The following is a 16,692-nucleotide window of genomic DNA, read 5'->3' as shown; positions in this document are numbered from 1 at the left end:
GCAGGGCTCTGTGCACCGAGGAAGGGCAGGGCTCTGTACACTGAGGACAAGCAGGGCTCTGTACACTGAGGACAAGCAGGGCTCTGTGCACCGAGGACAAGCAGGGCTCTGTGCACCGAGGACAAGCAGGGCTCTGTGCACCGAGGACATGCAGGGCTCTGTGCACCGAGAACAAGCAGGGCTCTGTACACCGAGGACAAGCAGGGCTCTGTACACCGAGGACAAGCAGGGCTCTGTACACTGAGGACAAGCAGGGCTCTGCACACTGAGAACAAGCAGGGCTCTGCACACTGAGGATAAGCAGGGCTCTGTACAGTGAGGACAAGCAGGGCTCTGCACACTGAGAACAAGCAGGGCTCTGCACACTGAGGACAAGCAGGGCACTGTACACTGAGGACAAGCAGGGCTCTGTACACTGAGGACAAGCTGTGTTCTGTACACTGAGTACAAGCGGGGCTCTGTACAGTGAGGACAAGCAGGGCTCTGTACAGTGATGACAAGCAGGGCTCTGTATACTGAAGACAAGCAGGGCTCTGTACACTGAGGACAAGCAGGGCTCTGTACACTGAGGACAAGCAGGGCACTGTACACTGAGGACAAGCAGGGCTCTGTACACTGAGGACAAGCTGGGTTCTGTACACTGAGGACAAGCGGGGCTCTGTACAGTGAGGACAAGCAGGGCTCTGTACAGTGATGACAAGCAAGGCTCTGTATACTGAAGACAAGCAGGGCTCTGTACACTGAGGACAAGCAGGGCTCTGTACACTGAGGACAAGCAGGGCTCTGTACACTGAGGACAAGCAGGGCTCTGTACACTGAGGACAAGCAGGGCTCTGTACACTGAGGACAAGCAGGGCTCTGTACACCGAGGACAAGCAGGGCTCTGTACACCGAGGACAAGCAGGGCTCTGTACACCGAGGACAAGCAGGGCTCTGTACACCGAGGACAAGCAGGGCTCTTTACACTGAGGACAAGCAGGGCTCCGTACACTGAGGACAAGCAGGGCTCTGTACACTGAGGACAAGCGGGGCTCTGTACACTGAGGACAAGCGGGGCTCTGTACACCGGAGGACAAGCAGGGCTCTGTACACTGAGGCTCTGTGACATGCTACGGGCTCACACATCAGGATAATTGACAAGCCAGGAGCCGGCACAGATCCCTGCTTGTCCACCCTCACTTCCTGTATTTGGACTCTTCACAGAGATACACAGGCAATAGCTGAAAGAACAGCATTTTTTATCCAATGTATAGAAGAAATATTCATATAATGTTATTATCTACATTGTATAAAAAGTTATTTTTAACGACATGTACACTTTTGAAGCCATGGAATCAATACCTCAAGAAATGTGCTGTTGGGTTTTCCATGATGTGTTTACAAATCTTACTGGCCCTAGGAGTTGAATGAGGGATGGATCCCGAAGGGACTGACACTGGGCGATACATTTGACTGAACAAGGCCTGATCAGATGAGCTTCCTTGGGCTAAAAATGGTCCACACACTGCTGTATTTTACCTCTGAATGCCGGATGACTTGTGTGACTTATCCGCCACCAACTAGGGTTCAACCCGCAATGTATTAGGGCACTTTCTGCCTGGCGAAACAAACAGAAATTTTTCTGGCCGCTGCTACAGCAGCGGCTGCAATAATACCAAATTTTCCAGCCATGTGTACATGCCTAATTTTTCTGGCCTCTGGTGCTGCACTTTTTATGCTGCCGCAATTTTTCTGGCCGCTGCTACAGAAGCGGCTGCAACAATACTAAATTTTTGAGCCATGTGTACATGCCTAATTTTTCAGGTACTCTCTGCTGACATCTCTGTCCAGGTTAGCACTGCTGACTTGCAGCGCTGGGGCCTTGGGTTCAAATCCCACTATGTGCTGCCTAAAGGGGGGCTCTATGTGCTGCCTAAAGGGGGGCTCTAACTATGTGCTGCCTAACATGGGGGAATCTATGTGCTGCCTAAAGGGGGGAATCTAACTATGTGATGCCTAAAGGGGGGAACTAACTATGTGCTGCCTAAAGGGGGGCTCTATGTGCTGCCTAAAGGAAGGCTCTACCTATGTGCTGCCTAAAGGGGGGCTCTAACTATTTGCTGCCTAATATGGGGAAATCTATGTGCTGCCTAAAGGGGGGCTCTATGTGCTACCTAAAGGGGGCTAAAGCACATTATTCCAAAGAATTTAGGAATAATAGGTGATTTATTCCCTTTATGGATTAAAACCAGACTTTGCATCAACTGTGTAATTTTCCATGGGAGTTTTGCCATGGATCCCCCTCCAGCACGCCACAGTCCAGGTATTAGGCCCCTTGAAACAACTTTTAAATCACTATTGTGGCCAGAAAGAGTCCCTGTGGGTTTTAAAATTCGCCTGCCCATTGAAGTCAATGGCGGTTCGCCCGGTTCGCGAACATTTGCGGAAGTTCGCTGTCCGCGAGCCAAAAGTTTTATGTTCGCGACATCACTATTCAGAATCCACTAGAGCACGCAACACCGTACCGCCCTCTCCATAACGCTATGTCTGGTGCTACCTAAACCCACAGTTCAATCCCTTTTGCTTAGGTTTAGCTACAAATCAAGTTTTTGTCTTAAATGTTCATTACTAACTAACTGACTGAACACTTTTGCCACTTTCACAAAACACATCGGGGTTTTATTTACTAAGAGTGGAGTGTAGTTTTCTTTGTGGGTTTTGAATCCCAACAGGTATTTTCCCAAGGTATTTACTAAGGTTTCCCTACATTTTGTACTTTTCCCTACGTTTTGCTTTTTTTTTTTACAACTGTTCTGATCTGTCAGGTTTTCCTCAGCTCAAATCCACCACATTTTGTATGGAAACCATAGTAAATATGTCGGGAATTTTTAAAACGGTCGGGGCCACGCCCACTTTATCCCATGGCCATGCCCCGTTTTGGGGTTTTTCTTGTAAAATGGAGGGTTTTGTTTTTTTTGGGGTCGCAAATTGTGTCGCAAGGGACATGCAACACAATTTGGGTTCAAAACCCGACAAAAAAGAGTCGGGATCACATTAGTAAATAAACCCCGTTGTGGGAGATTTATCAAAACCTGTCCAGAGGAAAAGTTGCTGAGTTGCCCATAGCAACCAATCAGATCGCTTCTTTCATTTTTGAAAAGGCTTCTGAAAAATAAAAGAAGGGATCTGATTGGTTGCTATGGGCAACTAAGCAACTTTTTCTCTGGACAGGTTTTAATAAATCTCCCCCATTATTTTTTTTTTGAAAACTCAAGAACCAGTGTTCTCCCCCACATCTAAATGAAAGAAGAAAGGTCTTCCACTGTATTTTCCAATCCTCTGACCTAAAAGGTCCTACAAAATTTAGGGACAAGTGGCCTCTTCTCCCCTAAGCCGAGGGATGGCCACCTTGGTTTTGGCTGATGATCAAGCATCCCCCAGAACTCAATGATCTATTGTTAGTTTATTTCACACAGAAGCATAGTAGTGTGGTATCCCGTTACCGTATTGCATACCGTACCTTGGTAGAGGTCCCCAAAGTCAGAGTTCCTAGGAACTGTGGGGTCCCTCTTTTCTAGTTAGCACCTCGTCACCCCTCAGTTAGCTAATATTCATATAAATATCAGTGTTAATATGTATATTTAAATGCCTACCTGTTAGCGTTGCAGGACCTTAGGTCACGTGACTCGGTGTTCAGAACTCTATGGTTTGATGAAGGACCTTCGGTGGTTCTTTTGTCAGGTGTTCACCCACAATGCCATGTAACGGTGAGTGACAGCTGTTATGGACCAATCCAAAACCGCTCAGCCCCTGCCCATATAAGGGAGCTGCAGCCAATAATCGCTCTCTTGTTCCTGTGCTGCAAAGCAAGCAGCATCTCTTTCCTCTGGAGTTGCTGACACTGGATGAGGTAGGACCTCCGCAACTTCCAAAGACAATTACTAGGCCAAAGCCTTGCGGCCTTGGCCTACGCTAAAGACTGTGAGTTCTTACAATTCCCCTCTAACTCCGCAAGATCACTGGACCTACACCTACCCCTAAATCCAGCGGATCTATGCTACAAAATCCTTCTAAACTAAAGAGAACTTACCCGGTCCCAACCGCTGTCAATCGCTGCTCAGCTGTATATAGACTCTGTTATCTGGACTGTTACCGGTTACTACATGTTGCAGAAAATCTTCAGTAAAGTTTCAACAAGTTTTCAGCTAAGCACTGGTTGTGGACAATCTGTTATTCTGCACTCACCTATCGCTCTTGGGAAGGGTGGCGATAGGCCCAGCATTACCTCAGCATTTAACCCTCACCATGGCGTCACGAGTGACAAGGGTTAATAAACCCCTGATACCTGCTCAGCAACACCCCAGCTACCCTACACCCCCCGAGGCTTACCACAGTAGGTTTGCAGGAGAGCTCGGAACTTGTTGACCGAGCAATAAGAGGAGACATCTAGTAAGGACATAAGGACATCATAGCTCAACTAGTCAAGGTTAGGCTACATTCACACTGCCGGCTGTCTCCGGCAGTGTGAAGCCCGTTATTTTGGGATCAAGAAAAGTCGGAGAAAAAATAGTGCCTGCACCATATTTTTCTCCAGCCTTTTTCTCCGAAAATAACGGCGGCTATAGACTACAATGGGGTCCATCGGGACCCATTAGTTGCCGGTATGCTTCGGTAAAATTACGTCTGGCAAACTGTACAAAAAAAAAAAAAAAGGGAGTTTGACGGACGAATTTACCAGAGCATACTGGCAGTGTGAAAGGGGCCATAAGGGTGTGTGACCTGTGCAGAGTATCACTCACTCAAATAGAATAGGGTGTTTGCTGATTCTCCACATTTTGGTACTGTCAATCAGACAGGTAAGTGATGTTTTATTTTAAATCAGTCTGTTCCTGTATGTAAAATATCATCCTTCGGACAGCCCCATTAAGGAGCAGTGTGTGAGAGAGTTGGCAGAAGGAGCAGTCTGTAAAGAGAGTGCATTAGGGGCAGTGTAAAAATCAATCAATATAAATATAATAAAATAAAAATATTTTGTTTCAACATTTGCTACTGCAAGTCCCAGCAAGCCTTAAGGTCCCTGAAGTCACTGGTCACCTCCGTGGGCCCTGGCTGAACTGTATAGACTGTGCCATCTGTTACTCAGTAAAGCTACCGTTGTCCATAACTTGACGTCAGAGTCATTATTGCCCCCCATGCCTAGCCCAGGATCCAGCGGTATACCTTCGGGTGGTATTGAGGATAAAACACACCCTGGAGTCATGAATACAGGGGGTTAATGCCATCTGCCCCTAGGGTAATTCCATCTGCCCTGCATCACACCCCATACCACAACTTTTGGCATCCTACGAACAGGATACGGGTGTGCGCCTTATGCTTAAGGTCCTCCCCCGGTCTGAACTGTGTCCAGTATTGTCAGAGAATGCCGATGCAAATAAAATTTGCTCCAGAAAGTGCACATGACTTTATCAGGGAAAGGTGTTTTACCAGAGACGCTAGTGAATTAGAGGGGGAGGTGAAGAAAGGACTGTTGTTTGCCATTGAAAACAGTGCTGAAGTCATGAATACTATGTGCAAGATTCATGGCAAAGCAATATTACGTGCCAAGATGTCTACCTGAAAGGGTTAATCTGTTGGAAGAAAAGCGCGCAAAAGGATCCCGCAAAAAGCCAGCATCCCACCCCTGGGTGTGGAAGCCAAGTCGCAGCTCCTAGCCATAAGTGGAACTTGAAAGGTGCGTCCATTGTTGCCGGAAGAAGAGGATGCAACGCTGAGTCACTTCCGGTCCCAGGCCCTGCTGATGACGAAGTTCCGTCCGGTGGCCATTTTGTCGGAAACTGATATAAGAAGCAGAGCGGAGCCGGACCTCTTCAGTCTTGTGTAAGTTCCTGGTGAGAGCAAGAAGATGGCGGAGGCACAGCAGCAAAAGAGGTTGGAGAGTCCCAAGATGGCGCCGGAGGCCCAAGAAGTTGCCACGATGCAGATGTTCCAGGAGTTAGCGGATTGTCTGAAGAGATTCTCCATTGGGGCTGAAGACGCCCATCTTAAGGTTTCGCTGCCTGAGGATGATGGAGATTGGCCTGCAACTCCGGTGGGTGGAAAGCCGCATTCATCACAAGGATCGTCGCCGATGAGGCTGTCTCTCCACCACCGGACCTGGGGATCCTGGGCGGAGATCCCTAAGGAGGAGACGGAAGTGAGTACCCCAGCCGAGGCCGCGTTCTCTACCCCTCCATCTACCCCCAGCCCAGAGCCAGCGCCCCAGGTCCAGCAGCCCCCAGCACATCCCTGGTCACCACCCCTGTCAAGGTGGCTATTTGGCGACGAGCTAGCCCTTATCCAGTACATGAGGGACCATCTCCTACTCCTGCCAGGGAAGTCCCATCCTCCAGTTCCATTAGCCCAGGCCGAGAGGTCCAAATGAGAGGCCGCAGTGGCCGCCATAGTTGAAGAAATGCGGGCACAGAGGAGAAAGGAGTATGGTGCTAAAGTAATGCCGTATGAAGTTCCCCAAGCGCTGCAACAGGACACTAAGGGCCTTGAGGCCTTATATATCAGAAGGCTAGAACATCCTCGAGAGGGAGAGCCACCCCTAGATCAAGTTTGACAGAGTTAGGAGATACAGCACAATGATGGACTGCCACCACGGAGGCACTATTTTGGTTAACAGTAGAGCGGTGAAGAGAGACTACCTCCCTACACCTCTACACTCCCTAGAGAGCAGGGAGATTGTAGAATACACCCCTGTACAGAGCCAGCGAGGGGAATGGGCTGCAGCCGTCACCAGGCACAAGAATCCTAAGCAAATTCCCTTCGCCTATTTCCCCTCTGAAGATTGGGAATCAGATCCATTTGGTCTCCTCCCACCAAGAGCCAAGGGACAATTCGTCCAGGAAGAATGGTATCCTGAGTCACCTGTCATGGATCCTAAGTATCTGAATCGAGGGTCCTCTACAGATGTGCCCAGGCCTACTCCTGCTGTTGTGGAGGTTTGGCCTACCCAGCAGGCACCAACCAAAGTGCCTCGGCCTACTCCTGCTGAGGAGGAGGTTTCGCCGGCCCAACAGGCACCTACACATGATCCCCCAGTGGCACAAGCTGCTGCTGTACTAGTGGTGGTCACCGTGAGCCCGACCATCACTGATTCCAGTTTGTCACATGTGTCCTGGAATACCTACATCAGCCCTATGGAGGGGGCACAATCTCGGGGTCCTAGGTATATGTCACAGCCTAGGAAAAAAAAGCTGACCGTCGAGGTTGGGATGGGAAGTTGCCAGGCTGCAGTGCTTAAAATGCTTGCTACTTCTTAAGTCAAAGAGACAAACTGTATTTTATGTGGAAGCATTATTGTTGTTTCAGGTTGTGCAGTGTTCAAGAAGAAGTGCCTGACAAACTTGTCAAGAAGTTTATTTGCAACCATATACGTAAGTATGTGCCCAGCTTTTAGCCGTGATCCTTTACTGAGAACTCTAAACATACCAGAACTGTGGAGCGGTACTAAAAAGAAAATATATCTATATATTGTCAAAGTAATATATTTTTGTTTATATGTGGTAACGGGGTGTGATGAGGGTAGATGTTGTTACCCTAGGGGCAGATGGAATTAACCCCTTTTATTCGTGATGCCAGGGCATGGTTTATCCTCGATACCACCCGAAGGTATACCACTGGATCCTGGGCTAGGCACGGGGTGCAATAATGACTCTGATGCCAAGTTACGGACAACGGTAGCTTTACTGAGTGTAGACAGATGGTAAAGTCTATACAGTTCAGCCAGGGCCCACGGAGGTCACCAGTGACAAGAGACCTTAAGCGCTTGTTGGGACTTGTAGTAGGACTGGACAATTTAATGCAGGCCACGCTGACTTGACAGTTGCTGACAGGGGCTGACTTGACTGATGACTGACAAAGCTATGACTGTAGCTTACTTGCAATTGACTGTGGCTGTAGACTGGTCTTGAGGTCTCCAATGACTCTGGACACACACACTAGGACTCGACTTGACCGCAGCAAAGACTCAGGAACTAAGAAAGCGAGCTAGCTACACCCAGGGCTTATATGGGGAAGACTAGCAGGGAGCCCATAGGTCACCCCTGGGATCACCTGGTCACTAATACCTCCTGGGTAAGAATCACATGGTACATTTCTTAAAGTAACAACACATTACATATCACAATACACAGCAAAACATATGTACAGGGGGAAACAAGTACAAGGAGGCCCAGGGGACACAGAAGGGAGGCTGCCTTACAGGGCAGCAAGGGTACGGGGCACCACACATATTTTTGCACAAGGGAATGCACACGTTGTTGTACTATATTGTCTATGGAGTGTTGTAGTAAAGTGTATATAATGTGTATATACAGAAATGTCTAAGATGTTTCTTTGTGTCTTTGGCAATCTATATGGGAGGTGTCCTGACCAGGTCAGGAGTAGCGTAACTGCCTCACTGCCATGACCAATACCAGCTAGGTACAGAGAAAAAGACACAGTAACATGTATAAAGTTGTACAACATATAGTCCAATTTAGTCAGTTCACATATAACTAATTTAGTGATGTACATAGAGCTTGGATATAGACTAGTCACGTGTAATAGCTAGTTAGGACTGTAGCCAGGATGTATATTACCAGTCCACAATTGTCTAATGTACATATGTCTAATCGTTTTTCCTATCCACGTGTACAGGGTACTCTACTGGCCAGAGGGTTCCCCTGAGATATAAATAAAGCATGTATAGAGACAGAGTTTCTGTATACAAAGGTAACCTTGTTGTATGGTGTAAAACATGTATAGAGTTCTGGGGAGAAAAAGCTAGTGCCAATGGGCCCCAGTATCAAAGGCATTGGGTAGCGAGCCTCCGGCAGCCCAATCCGCAACAAATGTGTTAAAGTATGTTTAATTGTGTTAAGAATGCAGTTACAAGGGTAAGGAATCCCACATGTTTATGTCCCATTATCACAAGGAGCATGTATGGACATTTTCACAAATTGCTACATGGACTCGTCCCAAGTTATGTTTTCATATTCAGACCTGTGAAGGACAGTCGACAATAATGCCCCAGGAATTGTCATCACCAGTCTCCAGTGTCTGCCCTCCAGGACTGGGTGCCGAGGACGGCTATGTTTAAGAGGGGGAGTTTGCGGTGGCCCAGTACCGGAGTTGTGCCCCCGTACCCTTGCTGCCCTGTCAGGCAGCCTCCTTACACTGTCCACTTATGTATATATTATTTACCATGTGTTATACTGTACAATGCATATAGAAAGTGTTATTACTTTAAGAGAGGTTAACATGTGATCACCAGTTGTCATGTGAGTTTTCATGTGAGTGTAACCCAGGAGGCATCAGGGACCATGTGACTTAAGGGTGACCTATGGGACCCCACCAGAGTCTCCCCTATAAAAGCCCTGGGAGGAGTATCTGCTCTCTCTTTCTGCTGAGTTGCAGTGCACTCAAGTCCTAGAGTGTGTCTGGAGTCCATAGGAGGCCTCAAGTCAGTCCTGCAGCCACAATTCTACAAGTAAGCTACAACCACAGCATTGTCAGCCTCAAGTTAAGTCAGTCACAGTCATCTATTGTCAAGTCAGGTGGCCTGCACTAAAATTGTCCAAATCTTCTGCAAGTTCCAGCAAGCCCTTAAGGTCTCTGAAGTCACTGGTCACTTCCGTGGGCCTGGCTGAACTGTATAGACTGTACCATCTGTCACTCAGTAAAGCTACCATTGTCCATAACTTGGCATCTGTTTCATTATTGCCCCCGTGCCAAGCCCAGGATCCAGCTGTATACCTTTGGGTTGTATTGAGGATAAACCACGCCCTGGCGTCACGAATACAAGGGGTTAATGCCATCTGTCCCTAGGTTTATTCCTTCTGCTCTGCATCTCACACCCTCTACCACAGTGGGGGTCCCAGCAGCGGGCCCCCTGCGATCAGACATCTTATTCGCTATCCTTTGGATAACCCCTTTAAAAAACTGATGGCTTATCTTCAGGATAGGCCATCAGTATTAGGTTAGCAGGGGTCTGACTTCCAGCATCCCTTCTAATTAAAATCCATTTGTGTGAACAAACAGTCAAATCGCAACCGTGGCGCAGTCTTGTGACAGCATGTTACTGACAAATCACACAAAGTCCCTCATTTACTAAGAGTGTTGTGTAGGTTTCTTTGTGGGTTTTAATTCCCTACAATTTATTTTCCACGGTATTTACTAAGGTTTCCCTACATTTTCCACTTTCCCTACACTTTGTTTTTTTTACACATGTTCTGATCTGTAGGGTTTTCCTCAGCTCAAATCCACCACATTTTTGTGAAAATGTCGGGAACACGCCCTTTTATGAGACCACGCCCCTCTCCCCAGCGACCACGCCCCTTTTCTAGGGTTTTCTTTGCAAAATCCTAGCGCAGACAGAATTTCTGGCGCAATGCGTCAGAATCTGGCGCACAACCCGACAAAACAATAGTAAATCAGGACCAATATACATATTTTGATTTGCTCTTAGATGCAATTTTCGGACTCCCAGGTCTCTGTGCAGCCCCAGCCTTAGAAAGGTTTAAACCCAAGGGCCCACAGGGGCCGCTATGTGTGGGTCCCTGCTACCTCTTGACTCCCGTCCAAGCACACAACCACCTGGATACTTTGGTGTTTCTATGTTTGTTACCAACACTTTCGATTTCCCGTAACGATTAACAAGGCCGCACTGTAAGCGACTTCCCGGCTATTTACTTGGCTATTGAAGTCGTTCTGTACAGTAATTATTCACCCAAACATCTGTAACTTCTACTGAGCTGAGGATTCCGCCTTGAATAAGTAGTAAGGGAGGATTCTGCTCTTTTACTCAGCATTCCACACTGACTGATGTCATCGCTGCTTGTTCCGTGGACTGAACCGTTTCCCTTGGCTGTTTAATCATACTTCCCATTCTATGAGACGTGCATGCCAGGGATAACAAATGCCTTCAAAGTGAAATATTTTTGGTTGCTTTGACTTTTCCAATACTCTAAGTAGAAATTATAAATCCCTTAGTGAAGCAGACAGCAGTAAGCTTGTCCAGAAGCCGCGCTCTGCTGTTTCCGGATCAGTAATCTCAATTAACCCCTTAAGGACTCAGGGTTTTTCCGTTTTTGCACTTTCGTTTTTTCCTCCTTACCTTTTAAAAATCATAACCCTTTAAATTTTCCACCTAAAAATCCATATTATGGCTTATTTTTTGCGTCGCCAATTCTAATTGGCAGTGACATTAGTCATTTTACCCAAAAATGCACGGCGAAATGGAAAAAAAAATCATTGTGCGACAAAATCGAAAAAAAAAAACGCCATTTTGTAACTTTTGGGGGCTTCCGTTTCTACGCAGTGCATATTTCGGTAATAATTACACCTTACCATTATTCTGTAGGTCCATACGGTTAAAATGATCCCCTACTTATATAGGTTTGATTTTGTCGCACTTCTGGAAAAAATCATAACTACATGCAGGAAAATTTATACGTTTAAAAATGTCATCTTCTGACCCCTATAACTTTTTTATTTTTCCATGTACAGGGTGGTATGAGGACTCATTTTTTGCGCCGTGATATGAAGTTTTTATCGGTATGATTTTTGTTTTGATCTGACTTTTTTATCACTTTTTATTCATTTTTTAATGGTATAAAAAGTGACCAAAATATGCTTTTTTGGACTTTGGAATTTTTTTGTGCGTACGCCATTGACCGTGTGGTTTAATTAATTATATATTTTTATAGTTCGGACATTTACGCACGCGGCGATACCACATATGTTTATTTTTTTTTTTTTACACTGTTTTATTTTTTTATGGGAAAGGGGGGGGGGATTCAAACTTTTATTAGGGAAGGGGATAAATGACCTTTATTAACACTTTTTTTTTACATTTTTTTTGCAGTGTTATAGGTCCCATAGGGACCTATAACACTGCACACACTGATCTCTCATCCTGATCAAAGGCGTGTATTAACACGCCTGTGATCAGTGTTATGGGCGCTTGACTGCTCCTGCCTGGATCTCAGGCACGGAGCAGTCATTCGTCGATCGGACACCGAAGAGGCAGGTAAGGGCCCTTCCGGTGTCTGGTCAGCTGTTCAGGACGCCGCGATTTCACCATGGCGGTCCCGAACAGCCCGACTGAGCAGCCGGGTCACTTTCACTTTAGAAGCGGCGGTCAGCTTTGACCGCCACTTCTAAAGGGTTAATACCGCACATCACCGCGATCGGCGATGTGTGGTAATAGCCGCGGGTCCCGGCCGTTGATGAGCGCCGGGACCGAAGCGATATGATGCGGGATCACGGCGCGATCCCGCTTCATATCGCGGGAGCCGGCGCAAGACGTAAATATACGTCCTGTGTCGTTAAGGGGTTAAAGGGGTACTCCGGTGAAGAACTGTTTTTTTTTTTTAAATCAACTGGTGCCAGAAAGTTAAACAGATTTGTAAATTACTTCTATAAAAAAAAAAAAAAAAATCTTAATCCTTCCTGTACTTATTAGCTGCTGAATACTACAGCAGAAATTATTTTGAAACAGGGCTCTCTGCTGACATCATGAGCACAGTGCTCTCTGCTGACATCTCTGTCCATTTTAGGAACTGTCCAGAACAGCATATGTTTGCTATGGGGATTTCCTTTTACTCTGGACAGTTCCTAAAAGGGACAGAGATGTAAGCAGAGAGCACTGTGCTCATGATCTCAGCAGACAGCTCTGTGTTTCAAACGGAAAATAATTTCCACTGTAGTATTCAGCAGCTAATAAGTACCGGAAGGATTAAGATTTTTTTAATAGAAGTCATTTACAAATCTGTTTAACTTTCTGGCACCAGTTGATTTAAAAGAAAAAAAAAAAAAAAAAAAGGTTTTTCACCGGAGTACCCCTTTAATTCTGCTTCCCTGCTGCAGATACAGGAGCGATCAGGTTCTAGTTAAAGGGGTACTCCGCCCCTAGACATCTTATCCGCTCTCCAAAGAATAGGTGATAAGATGTCTGATCACGGGGGACCCTCGCAATCTCCCTGCTGCACCCGGCGTTCGTTTAGAGCAGTGGTTTCCAACCTGTGGACCTCCAGATGTTGCAAAACTACAACTCCCAGCATGCCCGGACAGCCAACGGCTGTCCGGGCATGCTGGGAGTTGTAGTTTTGCAACATCTGGAGGTCCGCAGGTTGAAGACCACTGGTTTGGAGTGTCAGGTGTAGCGCCTGAGGCTCATGAGATCACAGCCCCCTCAATACAAGTCTATGGGAGGGGGCGTGACGGCCATCACACATCCTCCCATAGACATGCTTTGAGAGGGCGTGGCCGTGACGTCACGAACCACGGAGTTCGCTCCGTGCACTGGATGTCTGGGGTGCCGCAGCCGAGATTGCGGGGGGCCCCAGTGGCGGGACCCCCACGATCAGACATCTTATCCCCTATCCTTTGCATAGTCGATAAGATTTCTAGGGGCGGAGTACCCCTTTAACATAAGTTCTTATAAAGGCTTTATCATTCCAATAAGGGATACATCTACTGTGAAATGCCATCGTAAGAGGTGGAACATGAATTATTAATACTGTTGTAGAACAAATTTCTTTTTTTTCTTTTTTTTTTTTTATAATTGTTTATTTTTAAGAGAATTTTTTCATTTTTTTTCCCAACAAAAACAGTAAAGAAAAAGTACAGTGTAAAGAACAGTACAAAGTAGTAGCAATATATATTCCGTATGTCAAGATAAAAAAATTTGTACTAGGCAGCTGGAAACGGTGAATACAGAAACGGTAAGTTGGAAACGATGAATACGGGAGGAGTAGCAATTGGCCATGTCATTGCGTGTCATGTGACTTGCATCGCAATGGAAGGTGACTATGTAGAAAAATGATATCAGTTGTTTTGAAATCATTTGAATAGAAAAAATAAAGTGCAGAATCTCCTATCTGTCTGTCTTGCAGATCTATATCCTTTTTAACACACATCTATCCATAACAATGCCACCCTTTGTCTAATACAGTGATCCAACCAAGCAAAAAGAAAGATAGCCAGCACAACAGCCTAATACACGGGTGCACACTGCTATGGAAGATGCAGAGTATACAAAAAAAGAGCACACATTGGTCAAAAAATTTAGGCTCTTAGCGCACTTTTTGATCAAAACATGTCCCCCATCCACCACGGGGAGGTGGCCTTATTTAGGATGGGACCCTAGCAGAAATTCTGAGCCTAATGCTATATGCCCAGCAGAGGTGAGTGGATAGTTGAGCATTGGGCTCAGAATTTGTGCTAGGGTCCCATCCTAAATGAGGCCACCTCCCCGTGGTGGATGGGGGACACGTTTTGATCAAAAAGTGCGCTAAGAGCCTCAATTTGTTGACCAATGTGTGCTGCTGCAATCCTCTTTTTTTGTATACTCTGTATCTGCCATAGCAGTGTGCACCCGTGTATTAGGCTGTTGTGCTGGCTATTTTTCTTTTTGCTTGCATGTACAATTCAGGGGGAAATATGGCACCCTCTTTAGCTGTGGTCCCCTCCCCCTTTTTCACAGGTAGAGTTTTAAATTGTTCATGGATCCAGCATGTCACCCAGTCAGAGGCTATATGCCCAGCAGAGGTGAGTGGACAGTTGAGCGTTAGGCTCAGAATTTGTGCTAGGGTCCCATCCTAAATGAGGCCACCTCCCCGTGGTGGATGGGGGACACGTTTTGATCAAAAAGTGCGCTAAGAGCCTCAATTTTTTGACCAATGTGTGCTGCTGCAATCCTCTTTTTTTGTAATACAGTGACCCCCGACCTACGATGGCCCCGACATACGATCATTTAAACATACGATGGCCTCTCAGAGGCCATCACATGTTGAAGGCAGCATCAACACACGATGCTTTTGTATGTCGGGGCCATCGCATAAACGGCTATCCGGCAGCGCAGACTGCTTTAGCTGCCACCGGATAGCCGTTTTATGTGCCCCGTGTGCTCCGGTGAGTGTCACTCACTTGTCTCCATGTTCTGGACCGTCCTCTTCATGCTTCGTTGCATGGCTATTGCTCTCCTTCGTCATCATCACGTTGCCGCGCACGCCGTCATCCAATAGGAGCAGCGTGCACAGCGACGTGATGACGGCGATGGAGAGCGATGGTCCAGGGCAGCAGTGACGGTCCGGAGCGGCGGGGACACCCTGGGGACATGATGGCGGCAATGGAGAGCAACAATCCAGGGCAGCGGTGAAGGTCTGGAGCGGCGGGGACAACCCGGGGACGTGATGACGGCGATGGAGAGCGATGATCCAGGGCAGCGGTGACTCTCTGGAGCAGTGGGGACACCCCGGGGACCTGATGACGGCGATGGAGAGCGAAGATCCAGGGCAGGGGTGACAGTCCAGAGTGGCGGAGACACGTGAGTATAATTTTCTATATTATTATTGCACGGATCCCTCAACATACGATGGATTCAAGTTGGAACAAAGTTTGGAACAAATTACCATCGTATGTTGAGGGATCACTGTATTGTATTAGTTCGCCATAGGCCGCCCAAACAACTCTGACCCACCATGATGACAGCAGCAGATCTTATATGATGTGAGGTGCGGCCCCCATAGATCGGACTTGTTTCTCCATCACATCCAACAGCTGATCGATAAACTTCTGCCACATTTAAAGGAGTATTTTGTGAGCTACATGTTTCCCTAACTTACAGAAACAGAAAAGCTTGTAGTGCTACCCTTTTTACGCAACTTCCATTAATGTATACCTTAAAGGGGTACTCCGCCCATAGACATCTTATCCCCTATCCAAAGGATAGTGATCTCACTGCTGCACCCGGCATTTGTTTAGAGAGTCGTGTGGTGAGAGTGTGATGGAGGGCAGATGTTATTACCCTAGGGGCAGATGGCATTAACCCCTTATGTTCGTGGCGCCAGAGCTTGGCTTTACCTCTACATCACCCAAAGGTATGGCTGCTGGATCCTGGGCTAGGCACTGGGGCAAATAATGACTCAGACGCCAAGTTACGGAACAACAGCAGCTTTACTGAGGCAGACAGATGGAATAGTCTTTACAGCTCAGTTAGGCCCAAGGAGGTGACCAGTGAGTTCAGAGACTTTAGGGCTCGCTGGGACTTGTAGGGGATTTTGGACAATTTGCTGCAGGCCGACGCTGACTTTATGCAGACTGATCTTGACTGACTTGACTAGGACTGACTAGACTGACTTCACTGACTACACTGTATGTAGCTTACCAGGTTTTGACTTTCACCTGTGGGGCACTTGGTTGGTAGAAGCAGGGCTATGTGGTCGGCCTTGGGTCTCCTCAGGACACCAGACACTCTTTCCAGGTCTTGCCTGTTCCTCAGCATGCTCTAAACTGAAGCTAGATAATGTCATAAATACATTACATTCAGTGGCGTTGCGACCGGGTGCGGGGGGTGCGGCCCGCACCGGGTGACACCATCCTGATGGGGTGACACCAGGTACGCCCCCGCTCCTCACTTGCGCTGCCTCTATAATAGCACCCCTCACCCTCCCCCCGTCCTCACTTTTTCGCTGTCTCACTTGTCTCCGTAGTAGTAGAAGCACCCCCCCCCGTCACCTGCACAGTGAACCGGCCTGCGCCCCCACGTCTTCTGTTGCGCCGGCCCGACGTCACTCCGCAGGGCCGCGCAGGAGGACGTGACGTCACTCGCAGAGCGCCGGAGAGAAGGAGCGCTGCGCTGGATGGGTAAGTGATTGTGTGTCTGTCTCACTCTATCTCTGT

This window comes from Hyla sarda, chromosome 5, assembly GCF_029499605.1.
Source record: "Hyla sarda isolate aHylSar1 chromosome 5, aHylSar1.hap1, whole genome shotgun sequence".
Taxonomy (NCBI): domain Eukaryota; kingdom Metazoa; phylum Chordata; class Amphibia; order Anura; family Hylidae; genus Hyla; species Hyla sarda.
This window is presented reverse-complemented; position numbering follows the sequence as displayed.